Source organism: Solanum tuberosum, unplaced genomic scaffold (genome assembly GCF_000226075.1).
Source record: "Solanum tuberosum cultivar DM 1-3 516 R44 unplaced genomic scaffold, SolTub_3.0 scf00539, whole genome shotgun sequence".
NCBI lineage: Eukaryota > Viridiplantae > Streptophyta > Magnoliopsida > Solanales > Solanaceae > Solanum > Solanum tuberosum.
Genome location: NW_006239458.1, coordinates 85056 through 98230, shown reverse-complemented (window position 1 = coordinate 98230; position 13175 = coordinate 85056).

The window sequence follows — 13175 nt, the reverse complement described above, 5'->3', positions numbered from 1 at the left end:
ATTGGCGCATGCCTAATTGTCACATTTAATGTTCATGTGGATTAAGGAAGGCATAATTTGAGGTGTGTAAACCTTAGTTAAGTGATACTACGAGGATTGATCAGACAGTAAGCTGCTCCAGGTCATCGAAGTTGAATAAATAACCATGCCTCAGGGATGTCATGAGATGAAAAATGAAAGAAGCCTCTACAACTGAACGTACTAGCAAAAGATTTTCGTTGAAATATGATCACTCATAAGAAATAATCAATGTCTAACAAATTAAAACTTAGTGGATAACGAACCACCTCTCTACACTTATCAGCTTAAATACCAGGCTCGTGTCTGCAGCAAGGTTCAGATCCATTACATGTGCCTAACCCACACATCACATGTTGCTCTTTTTCTTCTATTATTACATCACGAGCTACTCTCTCACCACTAGTCCAAAGCCCGGGGGGAAGGGAACATTAAACTTCCATTTTTATCTTTCAATGATCTTCTATCTTTCTGTTGAATTTGTTTGGAAGAGTAGATTAAGTAATCAATATTTTGATCATCAGCATGATTTGGGTTACTCAGTAACTTTGTGAACTTGTACTCCTTTCCTTGGAGCTTTACTGATGAGTTCAATCGAGTTTATTTGCTATATATATAATGCCCTACTTTGGACTGTAAATACAGAAAGAAAAGATCAGTTTTCAGAAATATAGTAGGTGAATTATTTAACTAAGTTTGCTTTCAACGCATGAATGAGGTGAAACTTAGGAGAACATCTGTCACAACTATTCAAGAACTACACACTCGGTACGTTGTCCAGTTCCTTTCAATGACAATCTGGATTTCATCTTGGACCAAATCAATGCCTGTAGAAATGAGAGAAAAAGGAAAAATTCTTAAATTATGGTACATGCTCACATTCATTGAGGTCTAGATGAGCACAAGTAAAATGGAAAGAAGAACTACAGGCAAAAATCACTGGACGAAGCATTCTAACAGTACAAAAATATTCTCTTAATCCAAAGACATAATCCACCACCCTCGCAACCACCTCCTATAACAGAGAGAACAGAAACAAGACGGGGAATATAACACAAATAACTAAGACACAAAAGAGTAAAATCAAAAGAACGTCAGATGATCAGGTCAAGACCAATTGCTCAACGTACCATCTTTGCACAAAGACCAAATTTCCCACGTGTCTGTTTCAATGCATACTTTGTTCACAGCAATAACGCTCACAAACAGCAGATGATCATGTGGCATTCCTCTTCCATTATCCTAATATTAGAAACAAAGTACAGTAAATATAGTCTTTTAGGGAAGAATAGTCTTCCACTAACTTGCCAAATTGATTTAATTCAACAATGTACTTTTCTTGTCTTGCATACTGAGAGCAGAGTCAGCATATAGAAGAACAAAGAGAAACAGATCATACCTTGCATGTCACCCTATAATATGATGCCTCTTTACCCTTAGCTACCTTTGTAGCTGCAGGGTTTTTTACATTCTTCCCAAGAGCAACATTCCTTGTTTGAATCTCTAGAACCCGAGCTTCCTTGGCAAGTCTTTTCTAGACACGGTAGTTAGAAAAATCACAATGCCATCTAATGAAATTTGCTAAATGTCAAACAGTGAGCATAAAATATAAATCACAATGCCATCTAACTGAGAGTAAATCACTGCTTACACACCTTACGAGCCTTTGCTGTCTCAAAATCATCATATCTGGCTTCATATCTACGTCTATGGTCAGCCCGACCAATCATGGAATTGAATTTACTTCTACCAATCTCTTCACTAAAGAAGCAAAACAAAAAACAACACTAAGCTTTGAAGAGAGGTTCCCATTAATGGATCTCTGCTAGCTCATTGAAGTAGTTATCTAAAATAGACAAAATAATCACTTACATGGTTGTCTCTACAACTGGAAGATCGGAGATGGATTCGGCAGAATCAAGTGGATTCTCAACAAGTTCTCTCATAGTAGTGTAAAGACATTTCCCAAGCTGAAAATTTGGAATGACTAAGGGCCTGTTTGGATTGTCTTTTGGCTTATGACTTATAAGCCAAAAGCCATAAGTTGGGATTTCAAACTTGTGACTTTTGTCTTATTTTTGTTATTTTAGTTTTAAAATAAGTGCTTATAAGCACTTTTTAACTTTACCCAAACACTTCAAAACTGCTTAAAAGCTATTTTGGCTTAAAAGCACCTAAAATAAGTCAATCCAAACTGGCACTAACTTAATTAACAGCGCATTTAGTGTATCATTGTTGAAGTATGTTGCACCTCATGAAAATCTTGAGCTATTAAAAAAGGAAGAGCACTATTTCATTTAATGCCTTCAACATGCCCTTCAATGTGGTCGACTCTCTTTTGTTGGTTAATGGCAACAATGTGTGTCCTGAAAAACATCCACATACTCAACAAGAAACCAGTTCCAAAAAATAAACTACACCTACTCAACAATCCTTATGAATATAGGAACATCACTTCAACATGGGGTATAAGGATTCATTAATGAGTTATCAACAGTCTGATTATATGCTAACCGCGGGGGAAAGGGGGGGGGCATATGGAGGTTAATTTTTCAACCTTTTCTTTCATAAAGGTACCTAAATTTTAATTAATTTTAAGGTACTAGCTGTTGCTCTCCAACATAACGGCTATTAACCAAGAGGAATATTAACTTCACTTTACTTTATAAAAATAAATTAACAAAGCAATATTTTTTTAAAAACTAAAGCCTCCATTTTTAGTTCTATGGAGATTATGCAACTTTGTTTCTCTTTTTTTGCAATTACCCTTTGATTGCATTCACTAATCCTTTGGTGTTTCTGCATATTTGGATTCTACTTCTCTATATCACTCGAATGCCAACAGGGAAATATTACTTCATTGACATCCTTAATCTTAAAACTAATGTGTGAGTATAACAGTAGAAAAAAATTAAAATTATAAGACATCCTTAATCATCAAACTAATGTGTGATTATAACATTAGAAAAATGTTAAAATTATAAGACATCCTAAACATATAAGAAACTCACATTGTCAAAACCAGCAATGTTTTTGTTATCTGCAAAGAACTCAGCAGGAGAGACTGCACAAATTTAAAACACAAAATGAAAATTAATCCAAGAAAAGAGAAGGCAACAAACCATTAAGCTTAGAAATTTCACCTAGACTCAACCAATAGACTAAGAGAGAGAGAGAGAAAACAAACTCTTATTGAGAATGCTATATTTGATATGTATAAATGTTTGATAATCCAGCCAAACCTTCATCATGTCATTCAGTCAAATACACCATTCTTCCGCACAGAAACTGATGGATCTATTAATCATGCATACATATGCTCTGTCGATGGCTCTAACAGATTAGAAAAATGAACTGCCAAATCTCCAAGAGCAACAGTGCAATTTGATCGAACTGTTTCAGACCATGCATTCACCACAACAGCTGCAGATTTGCATCACTAGGAAGTAATATAGACACATGTTTAGAACTTTTTACAAAAATCTCAAGTAATTGATAATGCTCAAATTACCCTCGGAATAAGTTTAAAGAGTAAGCGATCGTCATCAATAAAAATACCCAACAAGCGTGTTTGCAAAGGGTATTTTCCCTGCCAAAAATTGCATTTTCAGCTCTTGATCTCATTTTGCCTCAAGTTCACTTGGTTTCTTCAAGTATCTCCTAAATCAATTCTCCATTTAATTTTCGTGCAAATATGAAAAAAAAACCACATTAAAAGAGCACCAATTCTAAACTAAAGCAAGTCAAAATAACTACGAAAAGAGCCTCAAATGAGTGAAAATCCACCGCTCATCAACAACACCCCCCCCCCACCCCCCAACTTAGAAACTTTATTGGTCCTCAAGTAAAGAAAATCAAAAACACAAGAGGCTCTTAATCAATTTCCCTTTCTCAATTAAGCACAAAGGTAATGGGCTTCGGTTGGTACTAACAAATATTCCACATGCAAGCTTTTCACAAAAGAAATCCTCTCATTCGCATGAAACATTTTCAAAAACCAAGAATCATTTAAGTGACAACAACTCAAACTCAAGAAATGACTCAACTCATTAACTTATTCACATGCTCACTTGACTCAACTAGAAATTTTCCAAAGTACCTCTTTCTCAACTTACAAGAAAGAAGTGTCCCAAAACCACACACATATAAACAAGACAAGGGAAAAAGATGCAACACTCACACTCACAAAGAATCATCTCATGCACACAAATGTCACACCATAGGCTTGCCCATATATTCAATCAACATTGACTCAACTCCATTTGGTTAGAAATCTCAAACTAAGCATGTAATATAGGCTTAGGGAAGGTTAGGATATCATTTAGGTATAAGTGACTACATCCCTCAATTTCTCTCTTCTTTTTTTTTTCCTTTTTTTTATATCAAACCCTCATGTGGTAAAGCATCCCTTTAATGAATTTCCCATAACACCCCCAACTTAGGCTTTTAGCCCCAACTTTCACAACCTCAAGTTCAAAGAGGGAAGGGTTCAAAAGAGGGTTATTTTTCAAAAAGGATAAGGCTTGCAATGTGGTTGCCAATAAAAAGGATTAGGCTCAAAGGGGACAACTAAGGATATATTTAGTGAAAAGGTGGGATTTTTAGGCCAAGTGGACTTCAAGAACATCAAAGAAAGCCTAAGATCATTTCTCCAACCAAACTCAATCAAGACCAACCGGGCAAGTTCTAGGTGACATAAGCGAACACAAGGCATTGTTCAACAACTCACCACACATGGCCTGCAAATCAATCAAGATGGTTCAAAAATCTTACTTCCTTTTCAAAATACAAGTAGCATTGAACATTTTAACCGCTAACGAATCAAAAGTCACAAAAATAGTTGTAAGAGTTGTCACAAAATCATTCATAACATGCTCAACCTTTTTAAAAACGGAGAGGTATGCTCAACACTATTCACATGCATGACTATGCTCTTAGTACCAACCAAGTCAAAACCTTCCCAAGAAGACGATGATCTCGCCCTTAAAAAGTTGTCAACCAATCCATCGTCAGGCAACCTCATTCATCTATTCGGGAATGGCTACTCAGACTTCGCCACAATCAACACCCATCAGACACTCACATGCAATCGACGATTTAACCTTTAGAAAGCTGTCACTCTCTATCTATCATCGGGCATAGTCAATCCAAATCTTACAATAAAAAAACAAAGAAGCTACAAACAATAACTCAAAAATTAAAATGCACCAATCCAACACAATATCAACAAAAACATCCACGATATCAAAGACCGACAAGGGTACACCAATCCATAGCAAAGAAAGAAAAGTACGCCCGACAAGGGCACAATCATAGTACGCAGAAACAATCAACAAAATGTGTACAAGGAAGGCACCCCAACTAAAAATGTGACTGTGTCCTCAGTCCAAATATCAAAAGAGAATGCCAGTGACTACCAAAGCAAAAGAATATTTGCACATTTACTATAATCAACGGGAAAAAGATTGAGAAGGCAAATGTCATTAGGAAGTAGTTTGATAGGAAAATATTGTTAGAATAGAAATAAGTATTTCCTACTTAGAATAGGAATAGGAATAGGAATAGGAATCCTAGTTGGAAAAGGATTCCAATGTAGTGTCTATAAATAAGGTCTCAATGTAACTATTTAGATACACAATTCAATAATATTTTTCTCATATATTTCTCACATGGTATCAAAGCATTGGTGAGAACAAAAAGTCACCGTATGTCTATGTCAATTTCCAGTGACTGTTGTGTCTGATTTTGTTATTCTTTTTTCTTTCTGTGGGCGTTATGCGAAAACCAACACCACCACGAGGCTCGGAAAACCCCCGCGACCAAACCTCAGCCAGAACCATCGGAAAACATCACCCCACGCGCTCTCACGCGCCGATCAAAAGTGGTAGTTTCCGGCGAGATCTGGCTCACGCGCCGGCGCGTGAGGGCTTTTCTGATCATATTTTTTGAGAAAGTTTTTGGCAGTTGGGGTCGTCCAGCCATTCCGACCAGGCCCATACAGTTTTTGACCAGATCCAATCGCCGGAATTAGGGTTCCGGCTATTTCCAGGTTGTTTCCAACGACTTTTCTTCGAGATTTAAATTTTCCAACAATCAGATCTCAATAATCAAGTTTTTTTCATTGTTTCCAAGACAAATTTAGCATAATGTCTTTTGGGTGTGATATTTTTGGTTCTAAAATATGGGGATTGGAATCACTTCAGAACTTTTGTTGGGAAGTTCAAACTATTTATCTTGGGCTTCCTCGGTTGAGCTATGGTGCAAGGGTCAAGGCGTCCAAGTTCACTTAACGAACAAGACTTATGTGGTAGATGTAAAGGCAAAGATTAGTGAGGAAAATGCAAAAGCCAAAGCACAATGGGAGAAAGTAGATGCTCAATTATGTAGTCTCCTATGGCGTTCTATTGATTCCAAGTTAATGCCCTTGTTTCACCCATTCCAGACGTGTTATACAGTTTGGGAAAAGGCTCGTGCTTTATACACTAATGATTTATCTCGATTCTATGATGTGATATCTCGATTGACCAACTTAGGAAACAAGAATCCGATATGTCTACTTACTTGGGACAGGTACAGGCACTCATGGAGGAATTTGACACATTGATGCCAGTTACTACGAATGTGGAAAAAACAACAAGAACACAGACAAATATTGTTTCTAGTTCTTACTCTTGCTGGACTTCCTCCTGATCATGATTCTGTACATGATCAGATTTTAGCTAGCCCTACAGTTCCTACAATCGATGAATTATTCTCTCGTCTCCTTCGTCTTGTGGCACCTCCCAGTCACAAAGTAGTTTCATCACCCACTGTTGACTCCTCTATTCTCACATCTCAAACCTTTGAAAAACGTACATATCAGTCTATGGAGAATCGGCGAGGGGGAGGGCGTTTTGGGAAACCTCGATACAAGTGTAGTCAGTGTCATAAGCCTAGACACACTCGTGACATATGTTATATTTTGCATGGTCCACCACCCAGTTATGATTCTATTTTTCTAAAGGAACATAATGAGTTCCTTCGAAATCGCGCAAGTAAACAGACATCTCCACCAGTAGCATATGGTGCTCAACCTAATCAACCATCCAATAATTCTCATATTGCTCAGACAGAATATGATGAGTTCCTTCAGTATCGTGCAAATAAGCAAACGTCTCCACAAGTAGTTTCGGTTGCACAACCTGATGTGTCTGTTGCGGGTAATTCTTTTGCTTGTGTGTCGCAATCTAGTACTCTTGGAACATGGGTCATGGACTCTGGGGTTTCTGATCATATCTCTGGTAATAAATCACTTTTATCCGATATTGTTTATTCACAATCTCTTCCAGCTATTACTTTAGCCAATAGGATCCAAACAAAACCAAAAGGGGTTGGAAAAGCCAAACCCCTATCTTCTGTCACCCTAGACTCTGTTCTTTATGTCCCTGGTTCTCCTTTTAATCTAGCTTCTGTTAGTTGTTTGACGAAAGCCCTACATTGTAGCATAACTTTTTTTGATGATTTTTTTCTCATGCAGGACCGCAGTACGGGACAGATGATTGGAACATGACATGAATCACAAGGCCTTCACTAGCTTACCTCTTCAAATTCCTTAACAACATGCTCCGTTACAAATTCCCCAGATCTAATTCACAAACGTTTGGGACATCCGAGTCTATCCAAACTACACACCACCACGAGGCTCGAAAAGCCCCCGCGACCAAACCCTAGCCAAAACCACCAGAAAACATCACCCCACGCGCTCTCACGCGCCGATCTTTGGTGGTAGTTTCCAGCGAGATCTGTCTCACGCGCCGGCGCGTGAGGGCTTTTCTGATCATATTTTTTGAGAATTTTTTTGACAGTTGGGGTCGTCCAGCCATTCCGACCAGGCCCATACTGTTTTTGACTAGATCCGATCACCGGAATTAGGGTTCTGACAATTTCCAGGCTGTTTCCAGCGACTTTTCTTCGAGATTTGAATTTTCCGACAATCAGATCTCAATAATCAAGTTTTTTTGTTTCCAAGACAAATTTAGCATAATGTCTTTTGGGTGTGATGTTTTTGGTTCTAAAAATATGGGGATTGGAAGTTCTAGCCCTATAATCAGTTCAGAACTTTTATTGGGAAGCTCAAACTATTTATCTTGGGCTTCCTCGGTTGAGCTGTGGTGCAAGGGTCAAGGTGTCCAAGATCACTTAACGAACAAGGCTTATGTGGTAGATGTAAAGGCAACGACTAGTGAGGAAGATGTAAAAGCCAAAGCACAATGGGAGAAAGTAGATGCTCAATTATGTAGTGTCCTATGGCGTTCTATTGATTCCAAGTTGATGCCCTTGTTTCGCCCATTCCAGACGTGTTATACAGTTTGGGAAAAGGCTCGTGCTTTATACACTAATGACATATCTCGATTCTATGATGTGATATCTCGATTGACCAACTTAAAGAAACAAGAATCCGATATGTCTACTTACTTGGGACAGGTACAGGCAGTCATGGAGGAATTTGACACATTGATGCCAGTTACTACGAATGTGGAAAAACAACAAGAACACAGACAAACATTGTTTCTAGTTCTTACTCTTGCTGGACTTCCTCCTGATCATGATTCTGTACGTGATCAGATTTTAGCTAGCCCTACAATTCCTAGAGTGCCCTCTTCTTCTATTCCGAATCAGGTTCCACATTCCATACTGTTTCCTCAGTTATATCTCTATCCTATCCCTCCTTGTGTCTTTGGGAGCACATGTTTTGTTCATAACTTAGCCCCAGGAAAAGATAAATTAGCTCCTCGTGCCCTCAAATGTGTCTTTCTTGGTTACTCTCGAGTCCAAAAAGGGTATCGTTGTTATTCACATGATCTTCATCGATACCTTATGTCCGCTGATGTTACATTTTTTGAGTCTCAGCCTTACTATACATCTTCTAATCATCTTGATGTATCTATGGTCTTACCCATACCTTAGGTTTTACCTGTGCCAACCTTTGAGGAATCTACGGTTACTTCTACATCTCCAGTTGTAGTGCCACCACTACTAACTTATCATCGCCGTCCACGTCCAACCCTAGTTCCAGATGATTCATGTCATGCGCCGGACCCTGCTCCTACTGCGGACTTGCCTCCTTCTAGCCAACCACTTGCACTTCAAAAAGGTATACGATCCACTCGAAATACTAACCCACATTATACCTTCTTAAGTTATCATCGTCTATCATCACCCCATTATGCATTTGTGTCGTCTTTGTCCTCTATTTCCATTCCTAAGACTACAGGTGAAGCACTTTCTCATTCTGGATGGAGGCAGGCTATGGTGATGAGATGTTTGCTTTACATAAGAGTGGTACTTGGGAGTTTGTCTCCCTTCCTGCAAGTAAATCTACTGTTGGTTGTTGTTGGGTTTATGCAGTCAAAATTGGTCCAGACGGTCAGGTTGATCGACTTAAGGCTCGCCTTGTTGCCAAAGGGTATACTTAGATATTTGGGCTAGATTATAGTGACACTTTCGCTCTTGTGGCTAAAATAGCATCTATTCGTCTTTTTCTATCTATGGCTGCCGTTCGTCATTGGCCCCTTCATCAGTTGGACATTAAGAATGTTTTTCTGCATGGTGATCTTGAGGAAGAAGTCTATATGGAGCAACCACCTGGTTTTGTTGCTCAGGGGGAGTCTAGTAGCCTTGTATGTCGATTGCGTAGGTCACTCTATGGTCTGAAACAATCTCCTCGAGCTTGGTTTGGGAAGTTCAACATGTAATTCAGGAGTTTGGCATGACTCGTAGTGGAGCTGATCACTCTGTGTTTTATTGGCATTCTGCACCAAGTCGATGTATCTATTTGGTTGTTTATGTTGATGATATTGTTATCACCGGTAATGATCAAGATGGCATCACCGATTTGAAGCAACATCTCTTTAAGCACTTCCAGACTAAAGACCTTGGCAGATTGAAGTATTTTCTAGGTATTGAGGTTGCTCAGTCTAGATCAGGTATTGTTATTTCTCAACGCAAGTATGCCTTAGACATTCTTGAGGAGACAGGAATGATGGGATGTAGACCTATTGACACTCCTATGGATCCAAATGTTAAACTCCTTCCACGACAGGGGGAGCCACTTAGTAATCCTCAAAGGTATAGACGGCTTGTTGGAAAGTTGAATTATCTCATAGTGACTAGACCTAACATCTCTTTTTTCTGTGAGTGTTGTAAGTCAGTTTATGACTTCCCCTTGTGATAGTCATTGGGAAGCAGTTGTTCTTATTCTGCGATAAATAAAGTCAGCTCCCGATAAAGGACTACTCTTTGAGGATCAAGGCCATGAGCATATCATTGGATATATAGACGCTGATTGGGCAGGATCACCCTCTGACAGACATTCGACATCCGGATATTGTGTTTTAGTAGGAGGTAATTTGGTGTCGTGGAAGAGTAAGAAACAGAATGTGGTTGCTCGATCTAGTGCAGAATCAGAATATCGAGCAATGGCGACAGCAACTTGTGAGCTAGTTTGGATCAAACAGTTGCTGGGAGAACTAAAATTTGGCAAAATTGATCAGATGGAACTTGTGTGTGACAATCAAGCAGCTCTTCATATCGCATCAAATCCAGTGTTTCATGAAAGGACTAAGCACATTGAGATTGACTGTCACTTTGTCAGAGAAAAGATACTCTCGGGAGATATTGTTACGAAATTTGTGAAGTCAAATGATCAGCTTGCAGATATCTTCACCAAGTCCCTCACATGTCCTCGTATTAATTACATCTGTAACAAGCTAGGTACATATGATTTGTATGCACCAGCTTGAGGGGGAGTGTTAGAATAGAAATAAGTATTTCCTACTTAGAATAGGAATATGAATAGGAATAGGAATAGGAATAAGAATAGGAATCCTAGTTGGAAAAGGATTCCAATGTAGTGTCTATAAATAGGGTCTCAATGTAACAATTTAGATACACAATTCAATAATATTTTTACCTAAACTGGAAACCTAGTTTCAAGATAGCAATAATCTTGGACATTGTAGCTTTCAAAGTCAAAATCAAAGAAGTGATTGATTCTAGCTTGAAAAAACTAAGCCCAGATCCTACACTCATAGCCTGCAATTTTATTTTTTTTGATAACCGAGAAATTCGTATGTGACCCGCACTTTGGACCAATCACTGCCTTTTAAACTCAATGGATAATGGGCCCGCCCCTCTACCCTTCTCCACTTGAATACCGAGCTTCGCTTTGCATGGTGTGAGGCTTGAACCTGTGACCCAAGCCACAAATCCTCCACCTTTTGCCACTCGAGCTAGCCTTGGGGGCACCCATAGCCTGCAAATTGATCAACATTTAAACAGTAAGTTTCAATGGAGAGCTTTCTGGTGGCAGGATACTGACAACCATAGAGCCTGAGATGAAATTCCCAAGAAAATTGCTTGTTTGAATACATGAGAGAAGTGCAAAGACCTCCCTGGATGCTCAGAGCATAATTGACCTTGTTTACTCGTGGATGGAAAGATAAATATTCAACAATTTTTTATGCATTCTCCTCCAAGATATATAAATTATTTAGTTAGAACACTGATGTGCCAGAATTTTACGAACCACCCTAACTTCTCTGCACAATATAAAGATGAAGATGTCAAAGGATATAGAGATTCTCTATCCTGATATAGCATACAAAAGTCATGGCACGAGCAGTTAAACTACAAATTCAGAATCAGACTCTAAAAACAATCATAGAATTCAAGTATGGAAGATATTATTAAACAAGTAATTTTTTCCACTGGTGATCAAAAAGCATTCAACAAAGAACACCAACAATTGTAACTATCATAAATCAACCAAATTAATTCGCAAAATGAGGAGCACTTACATTACAACAGCAACAACAACAACATAGTCAATGTAATCCCAAAAAGTGAGGTTTGAAGTGTAAGAAAATTGTACGCATATCTTGGGGTAGAGAAGTTGTTTTTGATAGACCCTATGTTCGATAATCAAGTGATTGTAGGATAACAATAACCCCAGAAGCAACCCGCGAAATCAGCCTCGAGGCAAAGCAAACTGTTAGTTCAAATGGTTGCATATGCTACATAGATGCATACTCCTATGACATGCCTTTCTAATTATGTTTTACACTTCCTCTGAAAAAATTATTTTCTAATCCTGTTCTCAAGGAACCTTCATGATAGAACCATCTTCAAGTTCTATAGTCATGTACATGCGCGAAACTTGACACTAAATGTCAAACAAACAGAAAACGCGATGCAGGATTAATGTGAGGCTTTTAACTGTTAGCTTGACTTTTCGATCATTTAATTAAAGATACGTTATGCCTCCAGGTTTACCACCCTTTTCCCTAAGGCTAATTTCTAAATCCAATCCCCCATCACTAGTATGCGATACATTTACTTATTGCATTTATACTATCATACGTACATCACCCTCACTATATTATTTTTGATAGTACTCAGGAGCATCTGATACGAATTGGAAAAGGAATTGAGCATAGGGCGTGATGATAGCCATTTGTCGCATATAATGCAATATTTTGGACTGTAAACACAGAAAGAAAAGATGAGTTTTCAGAAATATAGAAGGTGAATTATTTGACTAAGTTTGCTTTCAACGCATGAATGAGGTGAAACTTAGGAGAACATCTGTCACAACTATTCAAGAACAACATACTCGGTACGTTGTCCAGTTCCCTTCTATAACAATTTGGATTTCAGCACCATGCCACTAGTCTTTGTTTTCCCGTTTTTCATGTATATGAATGTGAGGAACATTCCTGAAAAGAAGGCGTAATACAGTAATATACCTTGGAAACAAGAACAATATAATCCCGTGTTACCATGTATTCTTAAGTATAGCTTTCTATTTCTAAGTCATCTCATACTTGTAAATATCAATTTCCAGCCTACAGAATGAGGTATAATTTTGACTGTTCATGGAAGATGTAACCTCAATGGGAAGTCCTGTACTCATCTTCGACCAAATCAATGCTGAAAGAAATGAGAGAAAAGGAAAAATTCTTAAATTATGGTTAGCGCTGACATCCATTGAGGTCTGGATGAGCATAAGTAAAATGGAAAGAAGAACTACAGGCAAAAATCACTGGAAGAAGCATTCTAATACTTTGTTCCAGACGAATCTGCAGAACCACACTTTATTAGAAAAAGGATCACGTGTA